General features: G+C 32.1%; 1 long non-coding RNA gene across 1 annotated transcript; it reads right to left on the reverse strand.

Annotated features, from left to right (window-relative positions):
• Positions 1-976: 976 nt before the first annotated feature.
• On the reverse strand, positions 977-2,727 carry LOC140955492 (uncharacterized). The gene is made up of 3 exons (XR_012169671.1): positions 2,673-2,727; positions 1,664-1,745; positions 977-1,074 (listed from the first exon to the last, which is right to left on the reverse strand). It is a non-coding gene; the product is annotated as an uncharacterized lncRNA (long non-coding RNA).
• Positions 2,728-16,951: the final 14,224 nt, after the last annotated feature.

The raw sequence follows: 16,951 nt of genomic DNA on the forward strand, positions 1-16,951 counted from the left end.
GTAGCATTGTACCCCTTTTCGAGCCATTTTCCTTGAGATAGCCGACAACATAATTGATGGAGACCCAATCTTATCTCCTTGAAATACCAACCCAACTTCTTGATCTAGATCAAACATTATTTTCTTACCCCAACAATTTACCGAAGCCCTATGCTTAGCCAACCAATCCATTCCTAAAATCACATCAAAATCAACCATATCTAAGACATTTAAGTCTCCCATAAAGATCTTATCTCCAATCTCTATTTCACAATCCAGATACACATACTTTACTAATATTAACTCATCTAAGGGAGTGGAGACTGAAATGGGGGATTTTAACAAGGTTGGTTGTTTATCTAACCTCATGGCAAAATATGGGGACACAAACGAATGAGTTGCACCCGTATCAAACAAAACTTTTGCTTCAAAAGAGCAAACAATACGAATATGTTTAGGTGTGGGTGTATTTCCCCACCTTCTATACCTTGCATTTCTGAACTTCACAATAGGGACATCATCTTTATTATCATTTACCCTAATAGTATTAGCTATTCGTCTATTCCTCGGCATTTCCTAAAATAAAAGTGAGAGCACTTAAGTCATGCTGGAACAATAGCATGATGATTATCACAGAATTATAGGAAAGCATATCTATCACAAGGAAGAAGACATACTTGATGAGAATTTAAAATTTCAAAAACAACAAACAAGACAATACGGATCCTAATGTTCCACTTATTATGAAATTAATTATATTATTGTTTCTTTAACCTAAAGCTCTGATACCAAGTTTGTCACGACCCGATTCCCGGATCCATGAACGGCACATAGGCAAGGTTCCCCTCCAAGGTTCCAAACCTATGCGAACCCAAACTTACATACAATCTTATCCTTCAAAACTCAATCAGAGTTGTTCAACGCAGCATAAACAACAAACTAACTTCATAACATAATTCGATTGTCTTAATACAAGAGTTCATATAAAATTCATAGTTTTGGAGCACTAACTTGACATAAAAAGAAAGATACAAATTACAACCAAAAGCAGGTTCGGAAGGTTCAACAAAAGTAACCTGCTATCAAGCTATAAGCCTGAAAATGATAAATAATGAGAGGGTGAGTTCAACAACTCAGTGAGTAGATAACGTTCAATATACACACACGAGGTAATATAGCAATGAGAAATATATATACAAGTATGGCTTTAGTTCTTATACGAAAGTTTATCGAATAAGCCATAACAAGAATATCATATGGTAGAACTCGTCAGAAAATCAAAATGCAATGAGCATGAGGCTCCGTACTGTTGGATGATCAGTCCACACAGGTTGGTGTCTCCCCGACCAACTAGGGTTCAGATACGATGTGCACAAAGACTAACACTACCCTGTTAGCATGGGTATTCTGACTGACATACCATAGGTTCATAATCATAATCAAACAAACATATTCATATCGCAAAGCTCAACTCATGACATCAATCAAATGAGGAGCTATCAATTCAGAATTCACTTCAAACTACATACTGGTTCATATCAAGAATTCAGATTCAATAATTGATCATGCTTTATCATAACAAGGATAATAATCAATATATATTATCAAGAAGCATGATCCAATTCATATTAACAAATCAAATATTTATAGTATTTCTCATGCATATGGAAAATTATCCACTCACCTGACTCAAAAGCAAACAGAAGCCAAAAGCAGACACTGAAGAAAATCCTACTGACGTCCCGTCGGTAGAATATCAGGATTATCTGAATACAAAGGAAACATTTTCAAGAACGACTCGAAAGAACATTTAATCTATTTAATACATTTAACTAAGGGTGTATTCCGTAAACCTATATGTTTTTTTAAACTAACTAGTCACTTTTCTCAAAAACCCAAAATCTAACGGTTTTCCCGAAATCTAATCCATAATAAAAACAACTAATAAAATTGGTAATAATTCACTAAGTAACCCTTAATTATTCATCAATCTAATCTGAAAAAGCTAATATTACAGCTAGGGACTAATCTGGAATTTTTCCATATTTTAGGGCCAAAATTGTAACTTTTATCAAATGGAGGACCAAACTGAAATTTGTCATAAATCCATGAATATACTGAAATTATGACCTCAATTAATCCTCAATTCTGCCCAGGATGTATCATTATGCTTCAGGGATCATTCTGGAATTTTACTAAATTTTTAGGGTCAAATTGTACTTTTTGTCAAATTGAAGGACTAAATTGAAAGTGTTAAATTATCTTATCTATACAGTAATTCTGTCCATAATTCATATGTTATTCTATTCAGAATCTCGGAATATGTTCCAGGGACCAATTTGTAATTTTCCAAAGTTCAAGGACTAAACTGTAATTTTTGGAAATTGAGGGACCAAATTGAATTTTCGTCATCTTCAACCTCAAACCCAGAATTTCAACAGATCACCTACTGTTATCCCCTGATTTCTAACACAATTTCACCATTTAAACAAAATCATAACTCAACATCATTATCCTTCAATTCAATCTCTCAAAATCAACTAATTAATCAACTACCCACAATAATCAACTCCTAACCTTCAAATTAATTCATCAATTAACTCAAAATACAAACTTCAAAACTCTACAATTAATCAAAACTGAAATTAAAGCTTAATTAACATATTATACACATTAATCAACCTAAATCTTACCTTTTTCACTTATTTCCTCCAAATCTCTTCCTTTTTCCCTTATTTTCCCTCTTTTCTCTTCTTCTTCTTCTTTCTCCCTTCTCTCTCACGATTCTGCTCTCTAATTTCAGATCACTCTTTCCTTTTTTTTGTTTTACTTCCTATTTATATATATCAACTATTTGTCCAATTACAACTATACCCCTCATTCATTTATTCCCACTTTTAAGCCTTCAAGGGGTTTCTAGGCTTTTCCTATCCCTTTAATACAAAACATCACAATCTAGGCATTATGGTATGGTTTGATATAGGCAGACATAAGTCTGTTCAGTTGCTGATAGACTAATCACTTATTAAGGGATTTTTCAAACAAACATTTATCTACACCCGATGCATTTGCATCAATTGCATCTCCTGCTTAGACTTAGTTATTCTGTGTTTCAGGGTGGTCGTGACCAGCGGGGCCATGGAGCATGGTAAAGGTTTTGTGCTAGTGGATGAAAGACAAGCGTGGGTTTTTGCCCTTACTCAGCAAGATGTCCAGGCATCCAATATTGTTGACTCGAGTACACTTTTTATATATTCTTTTAAAGCTAAAGTTTTGTTTGACACGAAAGCAACTCATTCTTTCATTTCATCATATTTTATTTTGAAATTTAGTAAACAACCCAATTTGTTAGAGAGACCTTCGTGTGTGGCTACCCCTTCGAATGAGGTTTTGTTTGAGGAATATGTTTATATTGATTATAAGGTTAAGGTTCAAGGTAGAAAGCTTTTAGGTTATTTTAGAAATAATAGGTTTTAATGTGAAACTAGATATGGATTGGTTGTCAAGGTTCCTTGCCATAATTGATTTCTAGAGTAAAACAATGGTTTTCAAGCTTGATGAGGAGATAGAGTTTGCTTTTCATGGAGATGGGTTATCATCTTTGTCGCGTATTCTCTCAGCCATCACGAGAAAGATGGTACAAAAAGGTATACAAGGTTTTTTGGCTTATGTGCAGGATATGAGCATGGAGGTTTTGAAGATGGAACAAGTATTGATAGTTAAGGAATTCATTCATGTTTTACCTAATGATTTATTTGGACTACCTCCCAGTAGGGAGATAGAATTCTGTATTGATCTAGTTTATAGTACAAAACTAATTTTGATGGCATTGTATAGGATAACATTAGTGGAATTAAAAGAGTTGAAGGAGTAGATTTAAGATTTGTTGGATAAAGGGTTTATTCGCCCGAATATGTTTACATGGGGAGCACCTGTTTTGTTTATAAGGAAGAAGGATGATTTGATGAGGATGTGTATAAACTATAGGCAATTGGAGAAGGTCACCATTAAGAATAGATACCCACGCCCTCGCATTGATGAACTTTTTTATTACAAGGAGCTAAGTGTTTCTAAAAGATTGATTTACAATCGAGGTATCACCAATTGATGATTAGGAAGTAGGATATTCATAAAAATGCTTTTAGAACTCATTATGGACACTATGAGTTCTTAGTGTTGTCTTTTGAGTAAACGAATGCACCAACGACCTTTATAGACATGATGAACAAGGTTTTTAGGTTGTTTATTGATAGGTTTTTTATAGTGTTCATTAATGATATCTTGGTGTATTCAAATAGTGAAGAGAAACATGAAAATAATTTGAGATTGGTGCCTTAAACTCTAAGAAATCATCAATTTTATAGGAAAGTTCTCGAAAAATAAGTTTTTGTTAGAGAGTATTGGATTTTAGGACATGTGGTGTTCAAGAATGGGATAAAGGTTGATCTATAGAAGGTAGAGACAGTTAAGCAATGGCCTAGATCCACTATGGTATCTAAGATTAGGAGAAGGATTGCTTTGATAATTATACGTATATCTATTATGCCTTGATATAGGACTTGTTAGTAACTTCATGCTAACAGAGAGTAGTTAGTCTATATACACATTTATAGTATTATGTATACCTAACTGGTGAGAGAGACACCAGCCTGAGGCAACTTATCCTCCTATAATGGTCATCTTCAAGTGTCATATGATATCTGACATGTATTCCACTACTTTATGATAATATGCGTTGTATATATACATGTATATCAAGATAAATTGACTTGCAAACTATTAATATCTAAAATGTATATTAAATGTTATTCCCCTACTTAATTTCTTGAACTCGCCTCTTATTTTTTATATTATTTCAAGTTCTTAGTTTATGTTAGCATGTGGACTTTGTTTAGTGTTCCTACTTCTTCAGTTTTGGCCAGTATGCTTTGCATGTTTTGTGAGATTTTCCTTTTAGTTTTGATTTAATATATTAGATGTTCCACTATTACTCTATTTTAATTAAGTTTAGATTTTGACAATGTAATGAGTATTATGAATTCTTGTTTTTATTTTAATTACTAATGAGAAGTTTTGAACCATCATTTGGTTTCATTAGTTTTGAATAATATAATATTTTGAAAAATAATGAAATGTTGTGTATTTTTAAATAACTTGTTCTTTTAATATGCCCATTCTGAGGTTTAGTATAAGTGGGGTGTCCCGCTGGTACCTTCCCTACATTTACCGGTAATGAACCCGAGATTTAGGTCGTCATTGTATTCTTTTTAATACACTATCAAACTTAAAGGGAATTAGCTTAACTTATCCTTGTGTTTTAGATCTAGTTAGTTTATATAAATCTAGTTGATTTCAATATTATATCCTTGTATTTTAGACCATTCTTCAATATATTCTTGTAGTTAATATTTATGTGAAAATTGATATCGCTACCCTTACTCGAGAATTAAACTTCCATCTAATTTATTAAGAAATAATTTTGAAAAAGCAAAAACTACATACGTTGTTTACACTTCCAATATCTCATATATCATAACTCAATCACGACTTAATCGTTTTGAGTCTCAATCCCACAAACATCATATCATCACAACCATAATATTTATAACATACATTAAACAACAAATATCATTATAGAGGAATAAATAAGATAAACACACGTAAATGAAACATGATTATATGAATTTCAGAGTTAAGTTCATCTATTCATGTTTGAACATCAATTATATAAATTAAGTTATATAAATGTTTTAATATTTCAAAAATACAAGGATATACTCCCTAGAACTACATAACAAAAAGTGAACAAAAGCTAGGATCTACTCCTGTCGTGCATGCGATGGTCCTGAAACAAAATACATATTATTGAAACATGAATATTAAAATAAATATAGTAACACAAATATCCAACCATTTAAAAAGACAAACATATATTCATAATCTATTCACTTCTCCATTTTTGTTTCCATTGGAACTCTTTCTCATTCAACTACTAAAACCATTTCATCTTTCATTTTCAACTTCCATTCAAGATTTCATAAGATTAACCACAAATATTTCTGCCTAACTCATTGTCAATACCAATTTCACCGGTATCATCATCACCCCGTAGGCGTCGATGCTTAGTGATCCCTTTGCCCAGGACCCTAACATACACTAAATGTATGTTAGTCGATGCATGGTGATCCCCTTACCCGGGATCCTAACATACACTAAATGTATGTTAGTTCATGCCCCATAGGCATCGATGCATGGTGATCCCCTTACTCGGGATCCTAACATACACTAAATGTATGCTAGTCCATGCCATATAGGCGTCGATGCATGGTGATCCCCTTACCAAAGATCCTAACATACACTAAATATATGTGGTGATCCCTTTACCCGGGATCCTCAAATACATTAAATGTATGCTAGTCTATACCCCATAAGTATCGATGCATGGTGATCCCTTTACCCGGGATCCTAACATACACTATATGTATGCTAGTCCATTCTAACTTCACCCATTAATATTGTCATTCTTTTCGAACACGTTAATTTCGAACATATGTTTCCCAAAGGGAAAAGACCCATATTTTCACCCTTTAACGTGTCTATATAGTTACTTTAGCGACTTTCCGAATCTGCCAACAGAGGTTGTATTCCGACCTCTCCTTAGATTTATGACTATATCTGGAGTTCTAGGATTCTGTTTCAAGCAAGGTTGGTCTAGTATGAAAGCTAAGACATGGGGCTACATGTCCTATGAAGGGAGGAGAACCCACTTGTGCCCCCAAGACATTCGAAATTATTCATTAACAAATCAGACCTACTACCTTATAGGGTCTGTTATGACCCAGTCTCGGCTGGTGACCCATAACTGGAGTTCTATAGCTTTAAATTAAGACTAGTTTTCTTAGTTAGTCAACATTCAAAACTACATTTACTATGAAGGAATCTAATCCTAATTCCCTCATTCTCCTACTCAAATTCTCTCTACAAGTCAGGAGACAAATTTGTCCAGATTCATCAACCTTTCCATTTACACACAAGAACCACAATTCAACCTTTTCCCTTTATCTCAACCCCTAGCCATATCACATACCGTATAAAAGTGTTAAAAATATCTTTTTAAGAGCTGATTTATCCTAACTAATTGATCTATACTATTGTACACAAGGTACTTTTATTCATTTCAATAATATTATCACAAGTTTGATACATATTAATATATGCAAGACACTCGTATCCATTCCAATTATATCATAACTAGTTGATACACATCAATGTATGCAAGGTTCTTATATTCATTCCAATATTTACCAAAGCAATAAAAAAATAAGTTCTAAAATTTATTAAATTGAAAAAACAAGGTGCAATGCACCTACATGTTTCCCCAACTAATTGAGTTCCTTCAACTCTTAACGACCCTACTCAAGGCATCTCTTTTGTTTAAGAATCAAGAGATACAATTAGTACCCTCTTCTAATTTTATCACAATGTGTGTTCTCATACTATTGCAATCTCATTCATATGAATTCATCATGTTTTAATTTTATTTTCTGATTATTTCCTTCAACTACCTCATTACACTTTATAGAATAGGTTTCACTCGAGAACACTATTTACCATTTAATTTGTAAGTAAAGTTATAGAACTCAGTTTTAAGTGTGGTTTTGGTCCTTTGAAAGGTAAGACACGGTTCTACAACTCTATTGAAGGATCAAAAGACCAATTTTGCCCTTAACACCCCAAAATTATATGTTATAGTACTTAACAAAATCTGTCAAGTACAAGACAATTCGACCCTTCTTTCATTTTCAATCCATATCTGGAGTTCTATAACTCCAAATTACACAAGGTCAGTTTTGTTTAAAAGATGACATTCATACCTACAACCTTTGTAAAGAACCCAATTTAGAATTTTATCATTTTGGTTCCCTAACCACAGCTAAATGGTAGGTGATAAAACTATTAAGTCCTAATACATAGATTGAGACAACAAATATCTTCCTTTTCCTACTATTGATAATATGGCCCAACATGCCTAAGGAAAGACACTAAGGATTTTCTTCAATTTAAATCATAACTAGCATGCTTTTAATGGTTAAACACAAATCAAGCCACCATACTTTCCATTCATTTCATTTATGCTAACCTAATTTAAACAAATGTTTCATTATGGTTCAAGTTTCTCCCAACTAAATCCGAATGAATACAATCCAAACGGTTCAGTTAACCACCATTATACCATGAAACACATACCAAAAACTCATAGCATTTTAACAGTTCTTCAATGAATAACTTCTTGTTGGAGTCCCACTTCCAGATCTCCACCGTTCATAATGAAGAGCTCCTCAATATGACCCATATATCCAAAATTGAGTAGGATCCAACGATGGACAAAGGCGGAAATTGCTAGCAACCATGACTGACCTGTAGGTAGATTTTCCTTGAAATGTTGCGAGGGCTATATCTCTGACACCAAATCCAAACATTCAGATCCCAACAGTAAGATGTTAGAGGATGGTGAGAACCGTAAGATATCCAAAACCCATACAAATCCAACGGTGCAATACAGAGATATGGTTATTTGAATGTCTGCTCTCAAGGTACTTCTCTCTCTCTCTCTCCTTTTTTTTTCCCTTTCATTCGACCCTCCTAGTTAATTTCTGCATAATTTTGCTATTTATGTAGCAAATATATCTCTATTTACTAAAACACCCTTATATCAAGTTTAGGTATATTTTCATTCAACCAGATGCATTTTCTCGATCCACTTTTAAAATACTATACCAAAAAAAAAGATCTTTCTCTTGAAAATTTCTTTTCTAATAATTCAATACTATTCCATTTTATTTTATTTTATTTTAACCAGCTCATTATATTCTCAGTTCTTAATTATCAATAATTTTATTAATATCATAAAATTTGATCGGGAGTTTACAATTTATCGTCATTTCTATTTTACTTTTCATTATTCAATTCATCATGGTGAAGTCTTTTGTTGGAGTTTTACAAAGTTTCCACCGAGTCATCTCCATATCTAAATTATAAATTTTCAGGGTTTCACACTAGGGGTCATTTTATCATTTGTACATATACCCCTAACCTTCTGTTATTTGAACATTGACCTCTCTTGGTCTTACATATTTATTGTGTCCCCATGATTTTTTCTTTCTAACAATTTAGCACTATATTCACTTTTTATTTCTTTAATTTCACCATTTTTATCTTGATTTTGGTTTCTTTAATTTAATTTAATCCATTTTACTATTGGTTAAATTTCTCAAATTTTTAATATCCTAGAAAAATTATAATAGGGGGTTTACAATCTTTTCCTCTACTACCATTTTTTTCATCATCACCAATCATCACAACCACCTTATCTTCATGTTCCCCATCGTCTCACCACCTCACAGTTGTTTATTTCAATTTTTAATTTTACATTGTCTTATCATCATTGTATTTTAAATATTTTATATTGCTTTATCGATACAGTTTCATAAGTGATTCGGTACTTACAATCAAACAATTAATGATAAATAGTTGAGTCGATTTAGGTTGATAAGAAAAAAAATAATAAAAAAAAAAAAAAACAAATTTGATAATGGATATAACACCAATCAGCATGCATGTGTGTGTGTAAAAATGTATATACATTATTGAGAAATTATATGTATGTGTTAATATGTTTGTCCCTTCTGCAATATTTTTGGGTAAATTAAAAGTCATAGATAATAGCACATTGGATGGGAGACATTATGAATGGAGTTCCAAAAAATTACAAGTTTGAAAATCGTTGTTACAGCTTCAATTCTCAAATAAAATAAAATAATGACAATGTAAAGACGTGGGTGAACCTTTTGAAGGTTAAAATCTTTAAATATTGTTAAAGCATAGAGTTTTGAAGACCTAGAATCTTGAAGGCAGTCTTCCACGGGATTTGGGCAGGTTCTCTTACCTCGAAGAAATGTAAGCATTGCCTCTTTAGTTCTTTATCAAACTTAGCCCAAAGTCATTGTTAAACATATGATATGGAATTCTACAGCGACTTGTCACGTAACTACCTCAACGGTACCATCCCTGCAGAATGGGGAGCCACGCCACTGGCTACCATGTAAGATACTTTTTCTCTCATATACATGCATGAGTTCTTGAATAATGTTTAGATGTACGATAAATTAACTGAAAAAATGAGTTTATACATATCATATGCAATTATATTATAGGAAATCGATTAACCGGTCCAATCCCAAAAGAAGTTGGAAACATCAGCACTCTTCCGAACTTGTAAGATATACAAGATTGATCCTTTTTGTTAAATAATATTTATGCAGTTTTATTTATTAAGCGTAGAATAGTATATTTTTAATTTAACATATACATATACATACATATATATATATATATATATATATATATATATATATTTGTTTTTTATTTTATATTTAGGTTAACACTAAACACTCATAATAAAACATATTATTGAGAATTCTAGCTTTCTTTTTGTGTTTGATCTTAATTATTTTAACATGGTATCATAGCTGGTTTTATGAAACGAGACTTAATTTCGAACACAGTTTATTACGTAATTTTTTTTTTTGGAGTAATATTTTTTCTTCCGCCTCTGTAAAATTTGGTATTTCATCTTTCCTTCAGTTTCTACAATTTGATATTTGTGTTCAAATTTTGCAAGTATTTTGGTATTTCGTCTTCCCTTCAGTTTCTGCAATTCGGTATTTGTGTTCAGTTTCTGCAAAAAATTTGTGTGTTTTGGAGTAATCGTATAATTTCAAGAAGATATTTGTTTAATTTCTGTAATCTCTATTTAGTTTCTGTAATTTAGTATTTTATTTTCCGCTGCTTTTGCATTTTGGTTCTCTGTGATTGTTAATTATGGCTATTGAAAGAGATAATTCGCTTCAGTCTGTGAGTGTAAGGTTGGATGGGAAGAACTATTCATATTGGAGCTATATAATAAGAAATTTTCTTAAGGGTAAGAAGATGCGGGGATATGTCAATGAAACTTATGTGGTACCTTAAAATACTGAAGAAGGAGATGCTGCCTCGATAGATGTATTGGAAGCAAACAATGCAAAGATCATTACTTGGATTAATAATTTTGTTGAGCATTTTATAGGTACACAGTTGGCGAAGTATGAAACAGCAAAGGAGGTTTGGGATCATCTGTAATGGTTGTTATAACCTAATTTTTGAACAAATAATAAAAATTAAATATAGATGACAATGGGGTTAAGACAACAAATTTTGAAGTTTAGGGATAAAATTATCAGATTTGAGAATAAATTGGTTAAAAATTAAAGAATTAATAAGTTTGGAAATTTACTTAAAATTTGGATTAGTTTAATTAATGAAATTAGAAGAGTTAATAAGTTTGTGGACTTAATTAAAACTTTGATTTAATTAATTAAATAAATTCAGGGACTTAATTGAAATTAATCCAAAAGGGCAAAATTAAAAGAATTAATTAAGGACCAAATTGAATAATTCAGGAATTAAGGATTGTTTTGTAAACAATGTACCAATTTAAGGATTTAATTGAAATTAATCAAAAAAGGGCAAAATTAAAAGAATTAATAAGTTTGTGGACTTAATTAAACTTTGATTTGATTAATTAATTCAGGGACTTAATTGAAATTAGTACAAGGGTAAAATTAAAAGGGATTTTAATTGAGGTCCAACTATCAAAATTTCCAAAGAAAGCAGGGACCAAAGTGAAAAAGTGTCTCAAACACACAAACGGCACCGTTTGGAAGCTGTGTTCTTCATCCCTTCCGTTTCGCACGGACCAGACCGATTCAACAGAGAAAAATCCGGCAGCTTGAACAAGGAAAATCCAGCAACTCAAGGCCACTGCACCACCTCATGCCCACGATCTCGTTCGTGGATTACCTAAGAGTCCTGCAAAGACAGGACTGGGAAGGAGGAGCTCTATAAGAGAGGAGCAAACGGCAAGGAACAAAAAGGGAGCTAAAAAAAATACAGAGCAGAAATACAGAGTAATAAAGGGCACAAATTCGCAAAGAGAGGGGAAGAGAAAAACGGAGGAGAAACCCGGAAAAACAAAGTAATTTACCCAGAAAAACAGAGCCGGGATAAACAGAAAAAAACCAAAAACGAATCAGGAGGGAGGACCGGGCGTAAAACAAAGGCAGAAATACACAGAACACAGGGGAAAACAGGGGGGAAAAAAAGAGGGGAACCGAAGATAAAAAAAAAAAAGCAGAGCAACACGCAGAGAGCAAGGAAAAAAAAAGGGCAGCATACACACAGACAAGGAATGTCCTTGCCATTGTTTTATCCCTGCAACAGGAAAAACGAAAGAAGACTCAACAATTGACATCCACAGTAAACCGGCGTCTTCATTGTTGATTCTTTCATCCTCTCAAATCTGTTGAAGGAAGAAAGCAGATCGTGGGCACAGGAGCAAAAGGGAAAGCAGAAGGAAAAAGGCGAGAGGCACCACCGTTCTGCAAGCTTCTTCTCTGTTTCCAGAAGCAGGTACGCCATTTCTCCATTCTTGATTTGTGTCTTCATTTCAAAACGCAACTGTAGTGTTACAAGAACACTGTGTGAAGGTAATTTAATTACCTTCACCAATGTTCATGCACGCGTGAACAATTCACGCGTGCTGTTAGTTTTTTTTGTGCCCAGCTTGTCACTGGCTTGGGCCAGTGACCAAGTCGGGCTGGCTGGGCCCAGCCCAGCCCAAAAATATATGCTGGGCTGGCTCTGGCCCGGCCTAGCCAATAAAACAGAAAAATAAAAAAGGGTAGAAAAAAAATAAAAAAAATAAAAAATGTGTATGCATGAATAAAAATAATGTAAATTTATTGGTTTATTCACTGACGCTAAAGTCAGGAATAAAAATATCAGTTTAAATTTATATTATTTTTATTCATTGTATTTTATTTTATTTAGATGAATAAAAATAATGTAAATTTATTGGTTTATTCACTAACGCCAAAGTCAGGAATAAAAATACCGGTTTAAATTTATATTATTTTTATTCGTTGTATTTTATTTTATTTAGCTAGAAAAAATAAAAAATATGTGCATGCGTAAAAATAAATTTATTTTTATTTATTTATTCACTAGCGTTAGAGTCGAGAATAAAAAAAATATTGATTTAATTTATTTTATAGCTACGTGATATTTACCAACGCCAGGGTTGGAATTATTCGTAGTTGAATATTCACTGCCGCCAGAGTCAGGAATATTATAAGCAAATTATCATAACGTAAACTAATAAACATTTAGCAATTTAAGACGAAACTAGCAATGCAGCCTGCCTCAGGCAGGACGTTTAAGGGGTGATAATATCTTTCTTTTTACATAACCAGTTCCGAACCATAGAATCTCTGTTGACCAATTAGGATTCCTAGTGACCATAATAATAGGTGGCGACTCCTTAAACAAAGAATATTTCCATCAAAGAACAATATGCCAGAAATCCGTTCTTTACAAAGATTTAAATTAATTTTTAGGGCCGCCGTGATGTCGGGTGCGACAATGGTTATTCACACAATTAAATTTTGTGAAGTAGTATCATTTAGAGAATGACATACAAGCTCTTCATCAGAAGAATATGAGTATTCAGGAGTTCTATTCTGCTATGAAAGATCCTAGTACTTTGGTTGAACAATTTCAGAAGTCTCTCTCCTTGCAGCCACAAGTGATGTTCGCTTCTTCTTCCATAAGTCAGTTGCCTCATAGTTCCTCAAGTATGTCACATTTTGAATGAGTTTTGGATTCTGGTGCTTTACATCATATGTCTCCAGATTCTTCATCTTTTACCTATGTTTTCCCTTCACCCTCCATTCCTATTATGATTACTAATGGCACTCCCATGCCCTTAGCAAGTGTTGGTTCTATTGTCATACCTCACTTGTCTCCCCTTAATATTTATCTCATTCCGAACCTCAAATTGAATCTTGATTCTGTTGGTCAATTATGTGATTTTGGTGATTATTTAGTCATTTTTTCCTCTTCTTTTTGTTGTGTACAAGATCTGCAGTCTCAGAAGTTGATTGGGACAGGCCGTAGGGAGAATGGACTATACATTTTGGATGAGTTAAAAGTGTCCGTTCTTGTTGTTGCTGCTGCTACTACTGTTGATTTGTTTTCTTTTCATTTGAGTTCTTTATCTTCTAGTTTTTATTTATAGCATTCTCGTCTAGGACATGTTTCGTCTTCTCGTTTGAGATTTTTGGCATCCACAGGAGCTTTAGGAAATTTAAAAACTTGTGACATTTCTTATTGTAGTGGATGTAAACTGACAAAATTTTCCGCTTTACCTTTTAATCAAAGTATATTTATGTTTCCGCTTTACCATTTGACTTGATTCATTTTGTTGTATGGAAACCTTCTCATGTTACCACAAAAAGAGGATCTTAATATTATATCTCTTTTATTTATGATCATACTCGTTATTGTTAGGTTTATTTAATGAAACATTGTTATGAATTCTTTGAGATATATGCAGCTTTTCGAGCTCTTATCAAAATTCAATATTCTGTCGTGATCAAATGCTTTAGGTGTGATTTCGGTGAGGAATACACCTCTAATAAATTTTGCTAATTGATTGCCTTAGATGGAATTATCCACCAAACTTCATGTACAGATACTCCTAAGCAAAATGGTGTTGCTGAAAGAAAACATAGGCATATTATCGAAACTGCTCGTTCTCTCTTGTTGTCTGCTTTTGTTCCTAGTGAGTTTTAGGGAGAAGTTGTTTTTATTGTTGTAAGTTTGATTAATACGATTTCATCTTCTCATAGTTCGGGTTTATCTCTTTTTAAAAAGTTATATGGGTATATCCTTGATTATTCATTATTTAGAGTTTTTGGTTGTACTTGTTTCGTTCTTCATCCTCATGTAGAACGCAGTAAGCTATCCCCTCAATTCGCTATTTGTGTCTTTCTAGGTTATATTGAAGGTAAAAAGGGGTATCGTTGTTTTGATCCAATAACTCAAAAACTTTATGTGTCTCGTCATGTTGTTTTTCTTGAGCATGTATCTTTATTTTCTATTCCATCCACTACTCATAGCCTGACTAAACCTAATCTTATTCGTATAGACCCCTTTTCCAAGGATTCTCATAATGATACCTCTCCCCATGTTCAACCAATTTGTACTCATAACTCAACAGGTACTGATACTTTACTCTTTAGCACACCTAAAGCTTTATTGTCATCTACAGCCCCTCAAGCTTCATCTGAAATTATGGAACCACCTTTATGTCAGTCTATCCGTATTTGTAAGTCCATAAAACTACCAGTTTTTGCTTATTCTTGTTATTCTTCACCATTTACTTTCTTTTTAGCTTCTATTCATTGTCTCTTTGAGTCCTCTTCCTATAAATAGACAATTATTTATCCGCTTTGGCAGTAAGCTATGGATGAGGAACTTTCTGCTTTGCATAAGATAGATACTTGGGATTTGGTTCCTCTACCTCCTAGTAAGAGTGTTGTTGATTGTCGTTGGGTGTACAAGATCAAGACTAATTCTTATAGGTCTATTGAGCGATACAAAGTCAAGCTAATTGCAAAAGGATACTCTCAACAATATAGTATCAAGAGAAATTTTGTGTCATTGATGTCAATTATATCTCTTTATATATATATATATATCATATTTCATCATATTTAAAAATTTTTTATTATCTCATATATAAATAATAATTTTTTCAAACCACAATGGATAATCACAATATGAATCAATAATAAGATGTTAAAAGTATTTTTTTTCATTAATGAATTTTTTATTTTTAAGTGATTTTTAGATGTTTTAAGAGAGATTTTTGTGTGATTGATGTGAAAACATGTTTTTTTTTTAAAAAAGAAGTCATGTTTGAAAAGAGAGATGTTGTTTTGTGTGATTAATGTGAAAACGAATTTAAAGAGAGAAAAGTCTTATTTTAAAAGAAAAATTTTGTGTGATTGATGTGAAAACAAGTTTAAAGAGAGAAAAGTCATGTTTGAAAAGAGAATTTGTGTGATTTGATGTCAATCATATATATATATATATATATATATATATCATTTCATCATATTTAAAATTTTTTATTATCTCATATATAAATAATAATTTTTTCAAACCACAATGGATAATCACAATATGAATCAATAATAAGATGTTAAAGTGTTTTTTTTCATTAATAAATGTTTTATTTTTAAGTGATTTTTAGATGTTTTAGGATTGATAATTGATTTATTAAGGTTTCTATAATACTTTTAAATGTTTTTATATGAAAACACTTTAAAAGTAAGTTTTTGGTGTTCAAAAATTTGAACCCTGACTTTTCATTTGAGTTAAAAAATTAACCACAAGGGATAAGTTACTTTCCCTAACAAGCTATTAGTCATATGATTATTTAAAAATAAAAAAAATCTAAAGCGAACAACACACCATCCACTCCTACAAAGAAATTAAAAAATAATGCCAAAGGAGCCTTAAATTTTTCATTAGAGGCATGACACGTGGGTTTGGCTTATTCAGCTAATCAATACTTAGCCTTTTTTTAAAAAAATTAATTAGTATTAACAATTTTTTTTATTTATTTGTTCATGTGTATTAATTTATTTCATAGAGCATAAAAAAAAATATCCTTTTGTTTGTCAATTAAAAAGTATGATACATAAAAACATATTTATAATATAGTCATGTCCTTCTCTTTCATTAACGTGAAATCCTACTAGCAACATGGTACAAGTACAAAGCTAGTCAATATTTATTTATTCTTATAATATCTAGGTTTTGTTTGTTTATTATAAAGTATTTTTCTAGAAAGTAATTTCTTGATTTTCTTATGTTTGGCTACATTACAAAAACCTGGTTAAAAAGATTTATTTGCTAGTTAAAAAAATATATATAAGTTTTAGATGAAGGAAAGTATTTCCAGCTTGAAAGAGTGGAAAACACTTTCCATTAGTGATTCAAAAATTAAAGTGGTATAATACTTCAT

Source organism: Populus alba, chromosome 1 (assembly GCF_005239225.2).
Source record: "Populus alba chromosome 1, ASM523922v2, whole genome shotgun sequence".
NCBI lineage: Eukaryota > Viridiplantae > Streptophyta > Magnoliopsida > Malpighiales > Salicaceae > Populus > Populus alba.